Raw genomic sequence first — 21,745 nt, 5'->3', positions numbered from 1 at the left:
AATCAGGAGACCTTGATTCTACTCTCTAGCAAAGTTCTGTCTTTGTTAGTTTTCTGATGTTGGAGGTCCTTGGCCAGATGTGATGGAAGCTGGGCTTTTGTCCTATGGCACCCAATGAGAAGAGCAGGATTTCTATTTTTATTATTATTTTTTCAACTTTTATTTTACATTCCAAGGTACATGTGCAGGATGTGCAGGTTTGTTACATACGTATACATGTGTCATGGTGGTTTGCTGCACACATCAACCCATCATCTAGGTATTAAGCCCAGCATCCATGAGCTATTCTTCCTGATGCTCTCTCCTCACCCTAACCCCGACAGTCCCCAGTGGATGTTGTTCCCCGTGATGTGTCCATGTGTTCTCATTATTCAACTCCCACTTATAAGTGAGAACATACCGTGTTTGGTTTTCTGTTCCTGTGTCAGTTTGCCGATAACAGCTTCCAGCTCTATTCATGTCCCTGCAAAGGACATGGTCTTGTTCCTTTCTATGGCTGTACAGTATTCCATAGTGTATGTGGTACAGAGCAGGATTTCTAACCCACAAGAAGGGACTGAAAGGGGCTCTCTCTTTTCTGAGTTGAAGACCACAGGCCTCTCACATTGGGATTAATCTTTGGAGATTGACTCCAAACTCTCAGACTCTCTATCTCTTCCATCTCTTTCCCCTCCTGCCCTGCCACACTCTACCCACTGCAATCAGAAAAGCTGAGCCCACACACAAAGAACCTGAGCTTCGGAAATACAGTTGATTAATGGCAGGTGTGTCTCCCATGAGGCGAAAGTGGAGGAGGCACAGTCATTGCTATCTTATGCAACACACTAGGATTTCTGATGCAAGACATGCAGTAAGGTAACGAGTGAATAGTCCTAAATAGCCTCGGTTTGGAGTCGTAGAAGAACACTACATGCGTCTGACTGTACAAAGAGATTTCCATGCTTAGTTCCCTAGGCTGCTAGACGTGAATTGTCTCTGTGCAGCTGCTGAGAAAATGGAAGAACAGGTGTCCTCTTTGGTCAACTGAGGCTACCATAAGTGCACAGCCCATGGAGTCATTAAGGCCATCTAAAACTAAGTGGCCATATAAAAGTCATTAAGGCCACATAAAACTATATTCCTTGTTCACAATCCCACCAGATACAGAAAGATAGGAAGAGGAGTCTAGTCCTTTCTACTTGTTCCCAAGTCCTCTTCCACCAAGGCAGATTATCATGGAAATATTGCAGGATCTGGAATGAGACACCTGGATTTAAGTCCCAGCTCTCCCACTTAGAGACCATGTGACTTTGACTGACTTTGATTGGCCCTTTGACTTTTTTGTTTTGTTTTATTTTGTTTTTTTCTTTTTTTGAGACGGAGTCTTGCTCTGTGGCCAGGCCGTGCAGTGGTGCAATCTCGGCTCACGGCAACCTCCGCCTCCTGGGTTCAAGTGATTCTCCTGCCTCAGCCTCCCAAGTAGCTGGGATTACAGGCGCCTGCCACGGCGCCTGGCTAATTTTTGTGTTTTTTAGTAGAGACAGGGTTTCACCACCTTGGCTGGCCTCAAACTCCTGATCTCATAATCCACCCACCTCAGCCTCCCAAAGTCCTGGGATTACAGGTGTGAGCCACTGTGCCTGGCCCCTTTTGACTTTTCTAAGTCTTGGTCTCTCCATGTGTAAAATGGGGGTCCCCTGAACCACCAACCTCACAAGGTCTTGGTGAGAATCAAATGAGATAATGGTTGCAAAACCCCTTTGAACCAAAATGTACCATGTATGTGGTGACTTTTCTGCATTCCTCACTAGTTTGAGGTAATAAGCACATAACTGTGACCACCAGGAAAAAAAAAAAAAAAAAAAGTCATCGCAAGTAGCAGTTTTCTCTCCTGGTGAGAACAGTTTAGTAAAGGCAACATCTCACTGTGAGGTACAGGTAAAGCTGAGCTCTGGATCTAAATATGAGTGTATCTGTGGCCACCAACACCCTTTTACAGAAAGAACAAGGCCAACATTTTATTCTCCCTATTGCAAGGCTGTTGACTGTCCCAGACACCAAAGGGCAAACTGTGATATGGTGGCCATGAGCATTCATCTCACAGATCTCCAACTATAAGGAGAACAACTGACCAAGGACTCTGGCTGCCTTTGAAATATATTATCATGTTTGTGCCGAGGTAAAGCTTCCCAAAGCCGCTTCCAGCCATTGACTAAGCACAGCAGGGCTACTAAGGTGAGCCCTCCAACGGCTAATTGTAGCTCTAGGACTCCCCAACAGCTTTGCCAAATTTTTCTTTGACTGCATAGCAGTCTAGAAGGCTTCTACCTATCTTTTCTTTCCACGGTCCTTTACTCAGTACACACATTCCTCATCCAAAGAAAGAGGCCTGTTCATAGTGCACACAGGGGGCCAACTTCATATGAATCATGTGGTGTGAATGGTATGGACTGAGGCCCCTTGACAACCACCTGTTCTGTAGCTCTGTGTTTCCATTGCCAAAGGAGACATCAATCAAGAAAAGGCAATAGGGAAGAAAATAAGGAGGAAAAGGCTTTTTTAGTTTTAAGGAATAACTATTTTTGAAAAATAGAACTTGACAGAAACATTAGTTGAGGAGTAATCCGAAGACTGCATTGACTGTCAGAGAAGGAGGGAGGCCCCTGTTCCTGAAAGTGCTGAGTCAGAGGATTGTGGCTATTTTGCAGGGATTTCATCACATGATATGCAGGGGGTGCTGAACTTGATAAATCTGTAAGATCTGTGACTTTAGAAGTCATTCAATTCAATACAAACATGAGGCTGGATAATTCCAGTACCTTAGAGTTGAAATGATCCTGAGTTCCTGCCTCTAAATGACAAATATATTTATATGAAAGTGACCAGTGGACATCAACTCTTACTTGCTCCTGTTCTAGACCTTGAAAGAAACTCCAGGTGGCCAGCTAGACCCCAATGCCACCCTTCCCAGGACATTAGCACCCTCAGTGCATGTGGGATCCAACACCAGCCTTCTTGATGAGGAGCACTGGGCACTGGGCTGCCTCCAGAGCTCTTGACTGCACATGCCCCATGAGTACCCCCTGTGCTTGAGGACAAGGCTGTCACTTCCTAGCATCAGCAGAGGGTTGTCACAGAGCCAGGCACAGGAATACACCAGGGCAGCATGGCGATCCCATGTACACACAACCACAAAAGACTGGTATCCCATCTCCACTGGGAATTGAGAAGATTCACTAGGTTCCTGGGGCTCTGCTTGAGGGGAAATAGTAGGTAAGGAAGAGATCCCTGCTAACTTGTCTCCATAGGAGAAGAGTAAACTTTGTCCTGGGTGGCTTGTTCGTGGCCACCTGCCATTTTAGGAAGATTCATCCACACTCCTCCAATTTCCCACCACCCTGCCCTCGGCCTGCTGTGGCTCAGCTCTAGCCTTCATCACTCCATGACTTTGTTCTCATCAAGATCACCAGTGACCTCCAGATTGCCAGATCCAAAGCCCACTTTTCCAGGCCTCATCATACTTGCCCTCCTGGCAGCATCCAGCAGTGTTGGCCACTCCCATCTGCCTCCTTACTGGGTTTCTCTCAAGCCTTCTTTTGTCTTTAATCCCTGCACATCACTCCTTCAACAAATATTTATTGAGCATTTACCATGGGCCAGCCACTGGCCTAGGCACTGGGAACACAGCAGTAAGAAAAAGCAGACAGGATTGGTCCTTATGGAATCTACACTCTAGCAGAAAAGTCGTTATGTTTTTCAAATAACCACACACACAAATGCCGAATGGCGCTCAGACTCTGTGACATAGGTAAAACACTAAAAATTCTGCAGAGAATTGAGCAGGTACAAGAAGAGGAAAGAAAAAAGTTAGGCTTTTTAGCTTTTAAAAAAATCACTACATATACATAGAGAAGGTACAATAAATTTTACGCCTGTTCATGGTAATCTGTGTACTAAGATACATAGCTTTAACAACTCAAGTTCACTCACAATTCAGTCTGACTTCCACAAACTAATTTCATACTACTGTATATATAGAACAAGACAAATATTCCAATCCTTTATTGAAAAGCTGTGCTAAACTTTGCATATGTTATTTAAGTAGTGCTAGGTTTTATATAAATCGCCTTTTCTAATCCTTTCAACAACCCATAGGAAAGTATAAATATCTCCATTTTACAGATGAGAAAACTGAAATTCAGAGAGTTTACCAAGCTGGCACATGGCAGGCTCTGAATATAGACCCAGAACTTCCTTTTGACCAAACAAACTGGAATATCCAATCTTGAATATGCAAATGAAGCTTGCTCCATTCAAATATGTGCTCTAGAGACCACAAAATAGTCTTTCCCTAGAAACAGCTTTGACAACCTGAAGTACAATCTTCTGAATGTTCTCATTGCAGTCAAAGCTTTGTCCTCGAAGAATGGAGTTTATTTTCAACAGTCATTTGGAGCGTAGGCTGATTGCATTGGGAGGGGGAGGTCAGAGTGAGTCATAGAGCACACCTGTCCTCTCATCTGCCAGCCATCCTCTGTGATGGAATGGGCTCTCCCTAGCCCAACCACAAGTACCTTTTCTGACTCTTGAGTTCAAGGTGGCCACTCATGCTACCTCATGCTTCTGTCCAATGTGTCTGGCCCCAAAAGTGGGTATATGATCCAAGTAAGGCAAATCAGAAAACCTCTGTTAGATTTAGCATATCAATGTTGGAAAAAAAAGGTGTCTCTTCTTTTTGGGTTGTGTATCAATTTCCCATTGCTGCTATGACAAATTCCAACAAACTTCATGGCTTGAAACAATTTGAATTTATTCTCTTATAGTTCCGGAGGCCAGAAATCTGAAATCAGTTTCAGCGGGCTAAATTCAAGGTGTCAGCAGGGCTGGTTCCTTCTAAAGGCTCGAGGAGGATCTTTTTCCTCACTTTTTCTAGCTTCTAGAGGCTTCCCACATTCTTCGGATTGTGGCCCCTTATTCCATCTTCAAAGGGCATTACTCCAAGTTCTGCTTCACTGTCCCCTCTTCTTTTTCCACCTTCAACTTTCTTTTCTTTTCTTCTTTTTTTTTTTTTTTTTTTTTTTGAGACAGAGTCTTGCTCTGTCATCCAGGCTGGAGTGCAATGGCATGATCTCAGCTCACTGCAACCTCTGCCTCCCGGGTTTAAGCAATTCTCCTGTCTCCACCTCCCAAGTAGTTGGGACTACAGGTGCACACCACCACCATGCCCAAATATTTTCTTTCGTATTTTAGTAGAGACCGGGTTTCATTGTGTTGCCCAGGCTGGTCTTGAACTCCTGAGCTCAGGCAATCCACCCACCTCAGCCTCCCAAAGTGCTAGGATTTCAGTCGTGTGCCACCACACACAGCCAACTTTCTTACCTACCTCTTATAAGGATCACATTGGACCCACCCAGCTGATAATCCAGGATAATATTTCCATCTCAAGATCCTTAATCACATCTGCAAAGTTTCTTTTGCCAGGTAATGGAACATAGTCACAGGTGTCAGAGATTAGGACATGGACATCTTTTGGAGGCCATTATTCTGGCTAACATAGACTGCAGGTTTTGGGGCTGCCATTGACTATGACAGCCATGTTAAGAAGGCTTGACTGTAGGGTATGGGGTGACTAGAAAGAAAAAAAATAATAAGAGAGAGGGAGAGAGCAAGAGAGAGAGACAACAGCACCTTTGAACTTCTAGATTCCAGTTGTCCCCGAGAGAACAACAGAGTGGGAATTCTGGGCTGCAACAGGGAGAAAGCCTGGCTAAGAGATGGAGAGAGATATGTTTATGGCCTTTAACCCAGCTTTGCCCACAGCCAATTGCACTCTCAGATATCCAGTTGCATTTTGTCACGAGGAATTAAAAGTGAAAAAGTACCATGCTTTAGTCAAGAGGGAGGTGTGACTACTAAGAATAGATACTGATTTTCTTTTAGTGAAAAGTAACTGACCCTAAAGCTGCTCCTCAAAGACAAGTACTAGAGTGAGCAATAAAATAAGTACATAGGTTTTGGGAAAGGCATCTGGCATCTCCAGATAACTGTTAAGAAAACAGTGCTCATTTCAAAAGGTTTGTATACTTGTAATTTTTCAAATAATTTAATGTTTTATAGAACAGACACTCATTGTTTCTTCTCCTACCCTTTAATTCATCCTTAGAAAATGCATCCATGATTTATTCTCAAAGAACCACACAATAAGATCACTGTTGATTGGGTCAGGGGCTGATACCCAACCTAACCTGAACCAGTTTAATTCTCTCCAGGCATTTGAAATTGGAACTCAGAGCTACTAGTTATAATTAAATGATGCTTACCCAGAAAGTCAGAGAAAGGTGGCCTCTACAGAAAGGAACCATGTGAATACACAGAGAAACAAAAGCGGGAGGCCAAGGAGAGAGAAAGAGAAAGCAAGCAAATATTTAAATAATAATAATAACAATAATAACATTTAGGAAATCTGGGTGAAGTGTATCTTGGAATTCTTGGTATTATTCATGCAACTTTTCTCTAAGTCTGAAATTACGTTTGTTTGCTTATTTATTTATTTATTTTGAGACAAAAGTCTCACTCTGTCGCCCAGGCTGGAGTTCAGTGGTATAATCTCAGCTCACTTCAACCTCTACCTTTCGGTTTCAAGCGATTCTCCTGCCTCAACCTCCTGAGTAGCTGGGATTACAGGAGCATGCCACCACACCTGGCTAATTTTTGTATTTTTAGTATAGACAGAGTTTCACCATGTTGGCCAGGCTAGTCTTGAACTCCTGACCTCAAGTGATCTGCCTCCCAAAGTGCTGCAATTATAGGCATGAGCCACCACACCCAGCCTAAAATTTTTAAAGTTTCAATAAATAATGTAAACAATATAAACACTCCAAGTAAAAGACATTGTTAAGAAAATTAAAAGATGAGTGCAGACTAGAAAATATTTTTAAAACATGTATCTAATAAAGAACTTACATCCAAAATATATAAAGAACTCATCTAAATAATAAAGAGATTAACTCCAACTTTAAAAGTGGACAATTTGAACAGTTGCTTCACCAAAGAAGATAAACAAAAAAAGATGCTCAATATCTTTATTCATTAGAAATATGTAAATTAGAACCACCTTGAGATACACTTACATGCTCACTAGAATGGCTAAAATTAAAGACTGATAATACCAAGAGTTGTCAAGGATGTGGGACAACTGAAACTGTCATACATGATGGTGGGAATGCAAAATGGTACAGCCATTTTGTAAAAGTTTTATAGTTTCTTATAAAATGGGACATGCACTTACTCTACAGCCCAGAAATTCTACTTATAGGTATTTACCCATGAGATAAGGAAACCTAAGTTCACACAAAGGCATGCGCTTTATTCAGAAATGAAACCCAAATATGTATCAACTGCTGAACAGATAAATTGTGGTGTACCTATACAACAGAATACTACTCAGCAATAAAAAGGAAGAACTACTGATACATGTGAGAGCATGAACAGCTCTCAAAAGTATTATACAAAGTGAAAGAAGTCAGACACCAACAGATACTGTAGAGTCCATTTCTATGAAATCTTCACAAAGCAAAACAGTGACAGAAAGCAGATCAGTGATACCAGCGGCCCAGGTGTTGGGAGGGGACTGGCTGCAAAGGGGCTCATGGGGGTGATGAAATGATCTCTTTCATGATTGTGGTGGTCGTTACACAACTGTGTATCTTTGTCAAAGCACATCAAATTACAGTTTTTGAACTGATACATTTTAGAGTATGAAACTGATATTTAAAGTTGACTTTTAAAAATTCTCTTCTCCCTCAAAGCAAAGAATACATCAGGCCTCCAAAATAAGAAGCTAGTCTTTCACCAGCCTTTTGAGAGAAGGAAGGAGAAGACACCTAATTTCTCTACCAGGTCATCCTGCCTCACTTATAAAGCATCTCCCTTTACTTTCATAAGTACATTGATTTCTCTTACTTGCAACCAAAAGAGCCCTAAGATATTTCTGATGGAAAGAAAATTAAGTTTCTTAACTAACTCAGGGAGTCCAAACTACCTAGAAACATAATGTCATAAAATCTTCTAATATTGTATGCAGATGGCTTTATCCCTTCTGGAATGCTAATTTTCAGCTTCCTGTCTTCCTAACATCACTCCAGGCATGTTCAGTGCAGTTCACCACCCGACTTGTACAACATCTATTCCAGGACTAAACTCATCATCCTGGTGGAATGGTCTCAACGTTCATTATTCTTAGAGATGGAACAATTTAAAGTTCAATTATCTGCAATTGCTCTGTTGAAGGAACAATCTCCATATAGATGAAGGCAGCCCAGTGCCACCCTTGCTTGGACTATAGCATTCTCAAAGCTCTGTGTTTCCAGCAAAGGGGGAAATGGCAGAGCCCCAGGTCCCATCTAACTCCCAAGGACTCCTGAGCCAGTAGCTCTTGCCTCCTAGTCCTTGGGCCCCTGTGACAGCTCCATGGAAAATACAACTTCCTTCCAGTTATGAGCCCTTGTTGTACATGCTGAGAACAACAGCACTGCCAGGCAGCAAGTGTCGCACAGGGACTACCCTTGGCCACAGCATAATGGCTCGTCATGGCATTACAATTCCATCTGATGCTGGGAGTTTCATCCAAGACCAGCAGCCAAATATTTAAGGGTTTGTATCACGACAAATATAATTATGAGACAGAAAGGGCCTATTAGTTCTACAATGCAATTTTAAATCTCAAACTGTCAAAAAAAATACACATACACACACACACACACAAAACCCTCTTCATCTTCTCATTTGAGAAGGCTGTCATTATTCCAGGGTCCCTAACAGCTCCCTCAATGGCTGGTTAAGCGCTGCTTCTTAGCTGACAGGACCTCATTCCACGTTGGTTCAGATTAAATGCAGGAGGCTGGGCCAGATGACCTGAGGAAGTTCTTGGATTCCATAAGCTCGAGTGTGGGATGCTGGATAGAAGAACATGCCTTCCTTATTTGTTTTTAATTAGGAAATTGAAATTGCCACTAACAGGTTTCTGCACATGTGGGTCCAAGTGTGCACACACTGGCATTTGTGCGAATGCATGAGTCTCCAGGGACATGTGTGTGGCCATCCATGACCGATTATCCGAATGCTCTTCTCTAAGTGTAGAGTGTCTCAGGGCATGAGGACACCCTTCACAGCCTAGGCCTCCCTGCCAGCTCTGTCTCCACACTCTTATCCACTCAGTGCTGCATACACACAGCCTTATGGGTCCTGGTGATGGAAAGGAAAGTGACCTGGGCAGCAGGCCAGTCCTCTAGCACTAGGTCAGCACTAGGCAAATTGATTTACCTCTCTGATGTATCCCTATTTCTCTCTCTGCAAAATAAAGACAAGAATATTTAATCCCTAGGGTTCATGGGAGGATTTGATGAGCAAACACGTGCAGAAGCATGTTGTCAGCATGTTTATTGTATAGTCATAATAATAATGGAATAGGAGAGTATGATGCAGCAACAGTGCTTGTCTTAGCTTGCATTCTTACACAAGTAGACTCTGTGATAAGGATTCAAGGTCAAGTAGTTTGTTTGGGGTGGGTAGTCGGAAGGAGACAGAGAAGAGAAGCCAGCCAGTAAAGGGCCTTGCCAAACCAGCCACCTTTATGGGTGACAGGAGCTTATCCCACAGGAACACTGTGGACAGTGGTATGGAATACACTCCTCAATGTTACCCTTGCCTGAGGAAAATGATGGAGTTGCACAGCAACTCTGCCCCGGCCAGGATCTGGTGGACGGTTAGTTTCTTGGCACTTGCAGTCTGCTGTACACAAGGGCCAAGAGCTGCAGCCCCTAGTATTTGGAATGTGGCCAGTTCCTGCTGAACCCCAGAGCGGAGGGCCAGGAGCACAGGCTTGGCAGCAGCTGCTTCAAGTTGGATCGTTGACACTGCAGAGCCATGTTTCACAAGCAAGGAACTAAACTCGGGGCAGACTTGGATTCCAAAACAAGAAGTGCAAAAAGGGCAATTTCAGGAGGAAGATGAGCCAAAAAGGGAGATTTTTCAGGCCTCATGGCATTTGTGCCTCTTCACAAAAATAATTATTTTTCTGCTCTATGTAAACCTTGAACTAAGTGCTGCAGATACAATGCTGACCAAGACAGAATCTGCCCTGCCCTCCTGGAGTTCTAGTGGGAATGCCTGCCTTAAACCATCACAAAAGCAAATAAGCAATTACAAATAGTAATGAATGATAAGTACATGCAAGTGTAAGTTGAATTGTGGATGAGGGTGAGGGGATGTCAGGGAAGACATCTCTGAGTGACATTTTAGCTCAGACCTGAAGGATGAGTAGGGGTGGTGAGGTGAAGGGGAGGGAAATTCCAAGCAGATGGCTTAGCATGTGCAAGGGCCCAGAGGCAAGAATGAGCTTGGCACTCTCCCTGCACTGGTGAAGGGAGCTGGAGCCTGGTGAGACGGAGGGAAGGGAAATGAGGCTGGAGAAGTAGGGAGGGGTCAAACCAGACAGCCTAGAGGCATGAGAAAGACAGTGGATTTTATCCTAAGTGCTGAGGGGCCAATGAAGCATTTAAAGCAAGGGAGTGACCTGATCAAACTCAAATCCGAGAGAGTGCCTTTGTGGAAACAGGATCCCTGGAGCAGCTCTGACCATCAAATGCTCTCTGAGCCCAGCTTCATGTGGAGTGTTGGGGGTGACCACACTCCGGGAGTTCTGGTTGGCATAGTGCATGGTAGACATGCTGAATTCTATAAGACAGGTCCAAAGAAAAAGGCTCAGAGGAGTTGAGGAGGGGGATCCAAAGAGCCTTGTGGGGGGAAATGGCATCTGAGCCACGGTGAGAGTGTGGGTTATGCTGGACCTGAGTGTTGGTGTGGAGAGGGTATTCCAGGCAGAGGCGCCAGAGTGAATAAAGGTGAAGCTGACCACGCAGTTGTCCTCTCTGCTCCTCCAGGCGGTGGGGTCCAGGTAGGAGGTAGCCCGAAGGGGCACAGCTCCTCCACTCACTTGGCCACCATTTTCAGCTTCTTCGCTGCCAGCGCAGGTCCCAGTGATGGCTTAAACACCTGGACTGGCTGCTCTGATCCCTGTGGGGCATATGGTCGCTCAGGCTGGGCTGGAGATCCAAGATACCTGAGAGACAGCAGGAAGCCACCCAAGAGCATAGTTGGGCATTGGTTGGGGAGGCTGAGTGGTGGGGTCATTTACCTTCTAAGTCAAACTCACCCTAGCCACAGTCAAACCCAATGCAACAAGCAAAAAAACGACAACTCGTTTTCTGTTGGAGAATTTCAGCAAACCTCTGTGTGTGTGTGTGTGTGTGTGTGTGTGTGTGTGCATGTATGCACGTATGTGTGTCATTGTGACTATGCATTTGGAGGGGTTTGTGAATGTGCTCCCATGTCAATGTGCATGTAAATGACAACAGCTCACGTTCACTGAGCTAACCACATGCTCTATGTTCTCACCTGAAATCCCTCTATTTAATCTCCACCTTATTAGAAGAGAACATTGTTGTCCCCACTTACAGATGAGGAAACTGCATGTTAGATTAGCTTTCAAAGTGGGATGTGAGCTAGACTCCTATGTGCCAAATGACTTTTTGCTCCTAGAATTCTAAATCATGCATCAACTCTTAGCAGGAAAGAGATTTTCACCTTTCCTCAAGGTCATGTGGCAGAGATAAGAACCCACTTCTTTCCTGTAAAGCCCTTCAAAACACTGGCTCTGAAATAAAAAGCATAACATTTTCTAATGCAGTCTATTATCAGACAACTACCACAAATATTAGGAAGATGCACACAGTCCACTCCAGAGAAAGAAAAGTACTCTGGTACAACACAGCATTAAATGGCATGTCTCCTGACTCCTCTGTTTTCTAATAAAGGAGGCGATGACTCTGATCTCTGAAGACATCTGTTCTAAACCCACCATGTGACTTACCTCTTTAAAAAACAAACAAATAGCATTTAATTTGCTTGTAAAGAATATCATTTTTAGGTTTCCAATGTATTAAAAAATTGTAGGTAAAAGCATTCAAATCATCTTGGCTTTCCAATCTCTTAAATCATTTCAGCTTTAGGTCTGGCATTTGACAACCCAAACTGACTTATAAAGTGCTCATGTTAATTAGCATGGAGGAATTGTGTATCCGTGTGTGTGTGTGTGTGTGTCTGAGTGTTTGTATGTGTGCCTGTGCGTGTGTATGTGAAGTTACTGGCATTCCCTTTGTGCTGACTCCAAATAAAGCCCTGAAAGGCTTTGGAAGTCTCCCTGCCCCTTACCCTTTTCCCTTCTTTCCTGAGAATTCTTGAAGCCTTCAGAGCAGGTCCTGGCACACAGTAAGCACCAGGAAGTGTCAGCTACTGGTCTAATGACTGTGATGGTCGGCACCATCACCACCACAGCCTTTGCTCCTGTTCCTACTGGGAAACCTGCATCCCCTCAGCCCACAGTAGGAAAGAGCCTCCCATGGCCCTGCACACCCTGTATTTTATCCTAGAAGCCAGCAGAGTCCCTTCTCACCATGGCCCCCTGCATCTCTCCACATCCACCACCTTGGCCTTCCCTGACTCCCTCAAATTTGCTTCTCCCTCCCACGATAGACCCTGCACCCTCTGTTCCCAGCCTGCACACCCTTCCTCCTCTCTTCTCCCGGTTAACTCTGGCTCATCCTTCAGATGGCTGCATCAGCATCATCTCCCCAGGAAGCCTGCTTCCATCTCCCCGACTTAGTCAACTCCCGCTATAATGGACCTTCATCACACCATGTCCTGCTCCTTCAGAGTATATGTCACAGGGAAAGTTCACACTTGTCTGGTGATGACCTGCCCCTCTCTAGAGCATCGCCCCTGTTAGACTGAAATTCCAACAAGGCAGAGCCATGGAGCCCCAGAGCCGAGCACAGCTGATCTGGAATGTAATCAACACTCAGTAACATTAGTTGCATGATTTTACAGAAAGGGGTTTGAAGTAACAGTGCGAGAAGGAAGGGACTAGAAGAAGAGTGACAGTGAAGGGAGACAGAACAAGGCCAGATGCTTGCATTGGCTCTCCTTCATCCACCCTCTAGGCCTCTCCACCCCTCAGCCTGCCTCCTGTCCCAGCCAGGAGATGCAGATCCGTTCTGGGAGCTTCAGAGCCCATCTGGCTGCAGCACGGTCACTTTGCTCTGAGCTCTAAGGATGCACCTGGTACATCTCCAGTGACAAAGTGATTCCAAATAATACCCAGGCCCTGTGTCCAACCCTCCTCTCTCCGCTCCCTGCCCTGAAGGGGAGTCTCATCACATTCCAGTGCCATCTGCTTGGGCACAGTGCGCCAGGCCCTGGCTGAGGGCCCCTGCTGGCAGCAGGGGTTCCTGGGCCACCATGGAACCGGCACCCACAGGAGGCAGGCAGTGTCCAGACACATGATCTGGGTCAGGCACACAGTGCCAGCTGCTGAGTCTCACAGAGGACAAGGGGGGCGAGATGGAAGTGTCTGTGGGTGGCACAATGGTAGAACAGCCAGCTCTAGGTGAATCTGCCCTAAATTCAAAACTGTCACACAGCAATGAAGGATGGCATCCTGCTGGCAAAGGTATGCCCTAAATCCAAAGGGTCAAATTAAGGAAGGAATCCAGGAATGGCAAGGTGGGGAGTCTGGCTGAGCATCCTAAGGCCCAGCCTGGCTGGAGAAAAGTGGCCTTATCGTGGTCCTCATGTACCCACTGGGGACAGGCTCACAGGTCCCACTAGCACAAGGGGACACAGGGGACATCATTCAGACAAGGATAGTGGCCACCAACAACGAATCCAGGGTGTGTGAGTCCACAGCACTGCCCACTGCAGCAAGGTCCTTGGTGTTAGGATGAGGCTGCTGCCATCTGCTCTGCTCCGGGCTCACTGGTGGCCACTCCCTGGGTGCAGGAGTTGAGCTGGAATTCCCACCTCCCAGATGTGGGTGTGAATTCCAGCTCACCCCTAACCAGTAACCTTTACTGTGTGACCTCAGGTCAGTCAATGAACTCCTCTGAGCCTCCACATTCATAAAATGGGAACTATAAATCAGCCTCAGGTGGTGGAGAGGAAGAGTTGTTTAGTCAAAGCCTACTATGTGCCCAGTGGTGAGGAAGGTTCTGGAGATATCACTGTAAGCAACACCGGGCATGGCACCTGCACTGGTGGGGCATACAGCCTAATGACAAAGATGGATGTTAAGCATCTCATCCTGTAAATAAACGTTTCATCACAAACTGCAGTAAACTGTAAGAATAAAAAGCACCAGATGCTGGAAAGTGTTTAACAGGAGGCCTTGACCTAGTATAGGAAAAGGAGGTGCCAGCAGTCTTCCTGGAGGAAGTGACAAGTAAGCAGAGTTCTGATAGTGGGAAGGGGTCACCCACTGTGTCTGAGGGCGAAGGGGCCGGGGAGCATTCTAGGAGAGCAAGGAACACATGCAGCAGCTTCTGGATGGACTGAGATGAGAGAAGGCCACAGAATGCAGCCAGCAAGGCAAAAAGCAGAATCCCGGAGGGCACTGCCAACTTGACAGGACTTGGTGACGAGCATCCCAGGGCTGGCTTAGCAGCCACCAGAATGACAGCACCCAGCATTACCCACAAAAGAGCATCCTAGTTACAAACCAGGCCCAGCAACTGACCCTTCCCAGGATGCTTTCTAGGTTATTCAGATGTTCCTTTGTGAGCATAGAGCAGCCTTAGTTCCAAAATCTTGATCCCTTTACCCCCAAATCAGGCCTTCATCCCAGAATGCCTCTCTACTATTTCTCCTGGGAAGCCCAGCACATGATTCTCAGGAAAACGGGGTTCTGGGGAGCCTGTGTCAAGATGCCAGGATTCTCAGAGTAAGTGTGCAGTGAAGGGAGGCACCTGGTCCACCTGTCCACCCCACGGGATAAGCACAGTATTCATATGTAGAAATCTCTTTGTCAAAAGACCAGCAGGGATCTCTCTTTTTTTTTTTTTTTTTTTTTTTTTGTTCATGGAATGCTTCACAAATTTGCATGTCATCCTTGCAAAGGGGCCATGCTCATCTCTGTATCGGTACAATTTTGGTATCTGTGCTGTCGAAGCAAGCATGGAACTCATTATTCAATCCTTAAGCTCCTCCTTCAAGACCCCTTTTTTTTGAGCCACTGCCCATGAACTCCAAAGGTACAGCTTCATAAAAAGGTAAACACAATACAGTGGTTTCCCATCTCTCACCTACTCTAAACCTCTGCATCTTCAGTCTCTCCCTCTGTCTGCGTCACCTCTTTTAGAGTGCATAATTAAGCAAAAAGAACCTGAAAAATCCCTTCTAATCAATAATTCAAAATGTTGGTCTCCTGTGACTTTTTTTCATTACAATTGTCCAGGTCAGGCATTCATGAATTCTCCAGGATAGAGTTCCCTCCTGGGACACCGAAGTAGAATTTATGTTGTTTTGGGGTAATTATGCGTTTTTTCATTATCCATCTTTTTCTTTTCCTAAACAGCCAGAAAGAATTGTTTATAAATAAAGAAAAATGTTATGGTCTCACAAGTTGGGCATTTGTAAAGAAGGAGATTCAAATGAGTATACAAATTAGAGCAACAGGAAACATTTTAGGTATTTGCTGAGTCAAGAAAGACGCATTTAGAAAGAGGTGAAAATAGTTCAAGCACCGTTTAAAAACTGCTGACATGACATTTCAGCTTTATAATGAGCACCACTGAGGCATCAGTGGCCTTGCTCTCTATTTTTTTTTTTTTTTTTTTGAAACAAAGTCTCCCTCTGTCATTCAGACTGGAGTGCAGTGGCGCAATCTCAGCTCACTGTAAGCTCCGCCTCCCGGGTTCATGCCATTCTCCTGCTTCAGCCTCCCGAGTAGCAGGGAACACAGGCGCCTGCCACCATGCCTGGCTACTTTTTTTTTTTTTTTTTTTTTTTGTATTTTAAGTAGAGACGGGGTTTCACCCTAATACCCAGGATGGTCTCGATCTCCTGACCTCATGATCTGCCCGCCTCAGCCTCCCGAAGTGCTGGGATTACAGGCGTGAGCCACCGCACCCAGCCTTTTATTTTTTTAAGATGGAATCTCACTCTGTCACCCAGGCTGGAGTGCAGTGGTGAGATCTCAGCTCACTGCAACCTCCGCCTCCCAGGTTCAGGTGATTCTCCTGCCTCAGCCTTGCAAGTAGCTGGGACTACAGGCGTGTGCCGCCACACCCAGTTAACTTTTTTATTTTTAGTAGAGATGGGTTTTCACAATGTTGGCCAGGCTGGTCTCAAACTGACCTCAGGTGATCCACCCGCTTTGGCCTGCCAAAGTGCTGGGATTACAGGCATGAGCCACCACCGCCGACCCTTACTCTTTCTTATGCTCTGCTTCCTCCTCTCCTGAACCCCCAGCCCATTACTCTTTCTTCCTAGCTGCAGCAGACACTGCTAGTGACTTAGCTAATACCCATTCTCTCCTTCTCTCCATATTCTATTCCAACAATAGGACTCTGATTTTGTTCAGCATGGCAATATGTCCAATTAAAAATACCTCTCCAGTTCCTCTGCAGCTAGACTAGGTGAACCCATCCAGCAAATGAGATGCAAACAGAAGTTTACTGTGTGAGAACTTAGGAAAACAAAACCGACTCAGCTGGCATGGTCTGTGCCTTTGCCTTTCTATCTTCTTTCTGCCTGGAATGTGAAAGTGAAGGCTGGAAGAACAGCAGTCATTTTGCAACCATGAAGATAAAACTCACACATTAAGAATGGCAAAGCAGAGAGCCAAATGAAACCTGGACAACTGGACTTTTGGTTTTTCCTTTAAGGAACTGAACCAGTCCTGAACAGGCTTCTTTAGTATTCTTGTTACATGTGAAAAACCAACTTTTGTGTGATTACACCACAGTTAGATGAGTTTTCTGTCATATGCAACCAATGCAAGCCCTAAATGACATACATTTCTATATATCAGGACACTCACAGAGCCAACTATCATCCCAACTATCATCCCAATTTGCATAAGCATCCCTCTTTTGGACCCAACAATTTTGCTGACCCTCTGTTCCAGAAAGAGGCTTTAGCAAGGCCTAATATGGAACCTCATGGAAAACTGTCCTCCACCCACTTAAAACAGGAAAGGACAATGGGCACTTCTGCAGGTTCCATCAACCTGCAGACAGGGAATGCATAATTGAATGATACCGTTTCTGAAAGCAGTAACCTCAGTGGCTACAGTGAAAACCGTCCATGATGGTTCAAGCTCACCTCACACTTGCTGGAGCCCCAGCTCCTCAAATCCTTTCTGCACCAGCACAGCATCTAGGTGACCCAAGCTACCCGAATTCACCTGGCCTCATAGCTCCCCTGACACAGGTGGCCACCCCATCCTTCTTGAAGCAGCTTCTTCTCTGGGCTTCTACAGGACCACTCTCCCGCTTCCCCAAACTGCAATGGCTTTTCTCTCCCTCTTCTCCCCCACCTCTATTTGGTTGATTTCCACAGGACCCACTCTGGGTGCTCTCCTTTAACTCTCTCCGCGGCCTCCTCCAGGCCCTGCACAATCACTTATGTGCTGGTGACATGAACATTAACCTCTAACCCTACCTTTCTTTAGAACTCCAGCCTCTGACATCCAACTGTCTGTCTGACACCTCCACTGGGATGTCTCACAAGAATCTCAAGCCCAGCATGTCAAAACTTAAATTTGTATTTCATGTAAGTCAAAACCTCAATGAGGCACCATTTCACACCCATTAAAATGACTATTATTTAAAAATGAATGTTGACAAGGGTATAAAAAATTGCAACACTTGTGCACTGTTGCTGGGAATGTAAACGGTGTAGTTGCTATGGAAACAATATGGTTTCTCAAAAAGTTAAACACACAATTCTCCTATAGTCCAGGAATTCCACTTCTGAAAAGTGAAAGCAGGAACTTCAGCCCTTATTTGTACATCAATGTTTATAGCAGCACTATTCACAGTAGTCAATAAGTGGAAGCAACCCAAATGTTCATTGAGAGATGAGTAGATAAATGAAATGTGGTATATCTATACAATGGAATATTACTCAGCCTTGAAAAGGAAGGAAATTCTGACACATGCTATAACATGGAAGAATACTGAAGATATAATGCTAAGTGAAATAAGTCAATCACAAAAAGATAAATACTGTATGATTCCACTTACACAAGGTCCTAGAGTAGTCAAATTCATAGAAACAGAAAATGGCATAGTGGTTGCCAAGGGCAGGAGGGGGGTCAGAGAAAGAAGAGTTACTGATTAATGGTCACATAGTTTCAGAGTGAGATGATGGAAAAATTATGGAGATGGGTGATGGTGATGACTGTACAATAATGTGAATGTACTTAATGTCACTGAACTGTATACTTTAAAATGGTTAGGATGATAAATTTTATGTTATATATGTTTTACTACAATAAAAATTCATTTCACCCTGTCTTTCTGCCAATCTTCTCTAGTACATCATAGCAGAGGCACCCACCTGCCCCAAACCTGACAGTCATCCTTGACTCCTCCTTTTCCATTTTCCTCTACAATCAAACCCTCAGCAAGCACTAACAATACTACCTTCAAAATATATCTTCAGTATCCACCCACTTATTTTCACAACAATCACTTGACCCAAGGTGCCCTCATGTCTTACTGGGATGACTGCAAGGGCCTCTTGCCTTATCTCCTCACATCCTCTCCTGCCCTCCTACCAATCCCTCTCCACCAGCAACCAAAGCAGCCACTTCCCTGCTTAACACCTTTCCATGGCTGTCCAATGTACCCAATGCATAAAATCCTAACCGTTTAGCCCTGCAGCCTTGCATAATCCATCCTGTGACTCTCTCTCCAAGTTTACACCACATTTTCCATGGCTCACTCTTCTCCACCCAAACTGGACTGGAAAAAACCAGGGCCTTTATCAAGCTGTTCCCTACCTCGGATGCGCAGGGAACACTGGTCCTAGCATAAATCTACTTTTCTTATTTTTCAGGTCTCATCTTAAAAGTCATTTTCTCAGAGAGGCTTTCTATGGCCCCCTAACTAAAGTAGGTCCCCTCTGTTATTTTCGATCATAGCATCCATTTGTAACTCTGTGTCTGTTGATTTGTGTAATGTCTATCTCCACTGCTAGACTGGGAACTCCAGAAAGGGAGCAACAATCTTTGTCTTGGTGACCATTGCATTCCAGCCAGTGCCAGGCACCACAGTAGGTACTTAATAAGTGTTTGCTAACTGAATAAAAATATGGAGACTGCTAAATTCTAGTATTTCCATCAGGGGCCAGCAGCTTCTAACCAGGGACAAAGTGGCTTATCTCCCTATTATCCTTAGATATCTACTAACAAAAGTTACACTTTTCATCCCAATGACGTTAGGCTCTGTACCTAGAGGTCTCACAACCACAGAGAAGAATGTTTCCACCAGGGGACACACCAGTGGTTCCACTGACCTGGATGCTGAGTCTGCCACCCAGCCACTCTGAGCCCCTCTTGTCATTGAGTCATCAGGCAACAGGGGTCACTGCACTAGTGGGAATGATTGATCCTGACTCTCATGAGTGAAATGGGTTGGTCCTACGTAATAGGGTAAGGAGGAGCATGTCTGGGATTCAGGAAATACTCTGGGGTGCCTTTTAGTACTCCCTTGTTCTATGACTAAAGTTAATGTAAAATTAAAATACAACCCCATTCAGGCAGGACTGCTCATGGCCATGGCCAGTGATCAGCAAACTATAGCCCACAGGCCAAATCCAGCTTGGTAAATCCTGTTTTTGTAAATAAAGTTATTGTTGTAACACAGCTATTCCCAGTTGAGTAGTTGTGATGGAGACTGAATGGTCCTCAAAACTTACATTTTAATATATGACCCTTTACAAAAAACGTTTTCTGATTCCTGGCCTAGACCTACAACCTGCCATTCTTGCTGAAGGCAAAGGCAATGTTGAATGAACAATGAATAAAGGTGGTTGTAAATACCAGCTATGACCATGTGACCAGTTGCAGAAATAAGGATTATATTTGTGAGTATGTCTTTCTAATTTTTATATACATGTTCATATATATGAACCACATATGTGTTTCCACCTCTGCCATTCCTTTATCATCTACATAGATGGGGTTAGTAGCAACTGCACGTGTATCTCAGGATTTAAGTTACATGTATCAAAGGGGGAGTGTGAAGCAGCTAAGACAAGAGTAGACTTACTCCAAGACAAAAAGGGGTTTTCCACCCTCTTCTGGGGAAAGGGTGAGAAAGTGTTTGGCTCTGTGTGCATTGGTTGTGTCATGTTATGCAGAAGCATGACTCTGCTCTTGTCTTTATTTGGAGAGTGGTTGAAGGCGATCCATGTGGGTGTCAAGTTGACAGAAGTGGACCACAGTGACTTTCTAATGTGACAACTTGGTTAAGATGAACTACATTTCCCAGAACTCCCTCTCCTGTAGGTTTCCCATTAGGGCAGGGCCCAAGGGAGATCCTTATGGGAGATTTGCAGAGAAGAGAAGCAGCAGCCTTTTGCTCCCGCATGCTGCCACTGATCTGACTTGCAGCCAGGCCTGCAACTGCTCCAGCTTCCCCTGCATCCTGCTTCAGCTTCTCCAACTCCCATGCCAGGAACACATGCTTGGTTGCAGGATGAGGGGCCCCCGCTTTTGTAGAACACCTATACCATCAAGGTCAGAGGCAAAAGAAGCAACCCAGGACCCAGTCCATCCCATGGTCTCCAACTTGTGCTTGGGGGTTCCAGCACTCTCTCGCTCTCCCCTACTTCACATCCATCTTCTCTACCCAACAACCTGGTATGTGGACTTCAAGCTCTAGCACAAGATGCAAAAGCCAAATTCCTCTAACAAATCCTATAACAAAACCTGATATGTATTAATACATGCAGGACCTCCTGGTGGTTCTGCTTCTCTGATTGAACCCTGATTGATACACCAAGTAGCTACTAAATGCAAGGTACACTTTAAGTGGTGGCAAAGAGGAACAGACATAAAACCATAAGCTCACGTTATGATGGAAGGAAAATGGGCTGAAATCGCTCAAATAAAAGGGAAGAAAAGGATAAAGCTACAATACAGGCATAAACAATGTGCTCCAGGGACATGGAAGAGGCAAACACTTTGGAGATAGCCAGACCTGAATTATAATCCTGGCACCACCTGTTTGGACGAACGGAGGCAAGATGGTGCACTTCCGGGTTCTTCTTCACCAACTTTTCCCACGCGCGCGAAAATGCAGCCAGCACCCAGGGAGGGTGCAGACCAACCGGGCATGCGCCAGGTGACGTCAATCCGAAGAGACCAAGATTTACCTGGTCGCACCTGCGGAACACCCCCCGACACGCCCATGCCCCGCCTATTGCCCTCCCACTCCTAGAAAAGCCACTCGGGACGGACGCCACACGTGGCCTTCCTCAGTCCTCCACTCCTGTCTGGATGTTGGGACTGCAGGAACTCTGTCTGAGAGCCCCACCGGGGGACTCTGTCGGCCTTCCTTGCCGGAGGCCGACAGACCTCTTCCCCACACCTTAGGTGACCAAAATAAACTTGCAGTTTTGCTCCTACACTTGCCTACTCGCTGGTTCTTTTGCGCCCGCTCTGGTGGTCTTAGAAAAACAAATCACCACCCACCACAAGCTGTGTGACCTTGGTAAATGTCACCCAGGAGTTGCGTTTGCTCCTTCCACTTTCCTCTCTCTGAAAGGGAACTTCTAGGAAACAGAGATTGTTTTTGACAGTGGGGAACACGTCAGGAAAGATTTTATATTAAAAGCTGTCATGTTTCACCTTGCAGGAGCA

The 21,745-nt window shown here is 45.1% G+C and overlaps 1 non-coding gene across 1 annotated transcript; it reads right to left on the bottom strand.

Moving 5' to 3' along the window:
- Positions 1-14,943: 14,943 nt before the first annotated feature.
- Positions 14,944-15,047, bottom strand: LOC117071686. The gene has a single exon (XR_004432442.1). It is a non-coding gene; the product is annotated as a U6 spliceosomal RNA (small nuclear RNA).
- Between the last annotated feature and the right edge of the window lie 6,698 nt (positions 15,048-21,745).

Source organism: Trachypithecus francoisi, unplaced genomic scaffold (genome assembly GCF_009764315.1).
Source record: "Trachypithecus francoisi isolate TF-2019V2 unplaced genomic scaffold, Tfra_2.0 Lachesis_group3, whole genome shotgun sequence".
Lineage (NCBI taxonomy): Eukaryota > Metazoa > Chordata > Mammalia > Primates > Cercopithecidae > Trachypithecus > Trachypithecus francoisi.
This window is presented reverse-complemented; position numbering and strand designations above follow the sequence as displayed.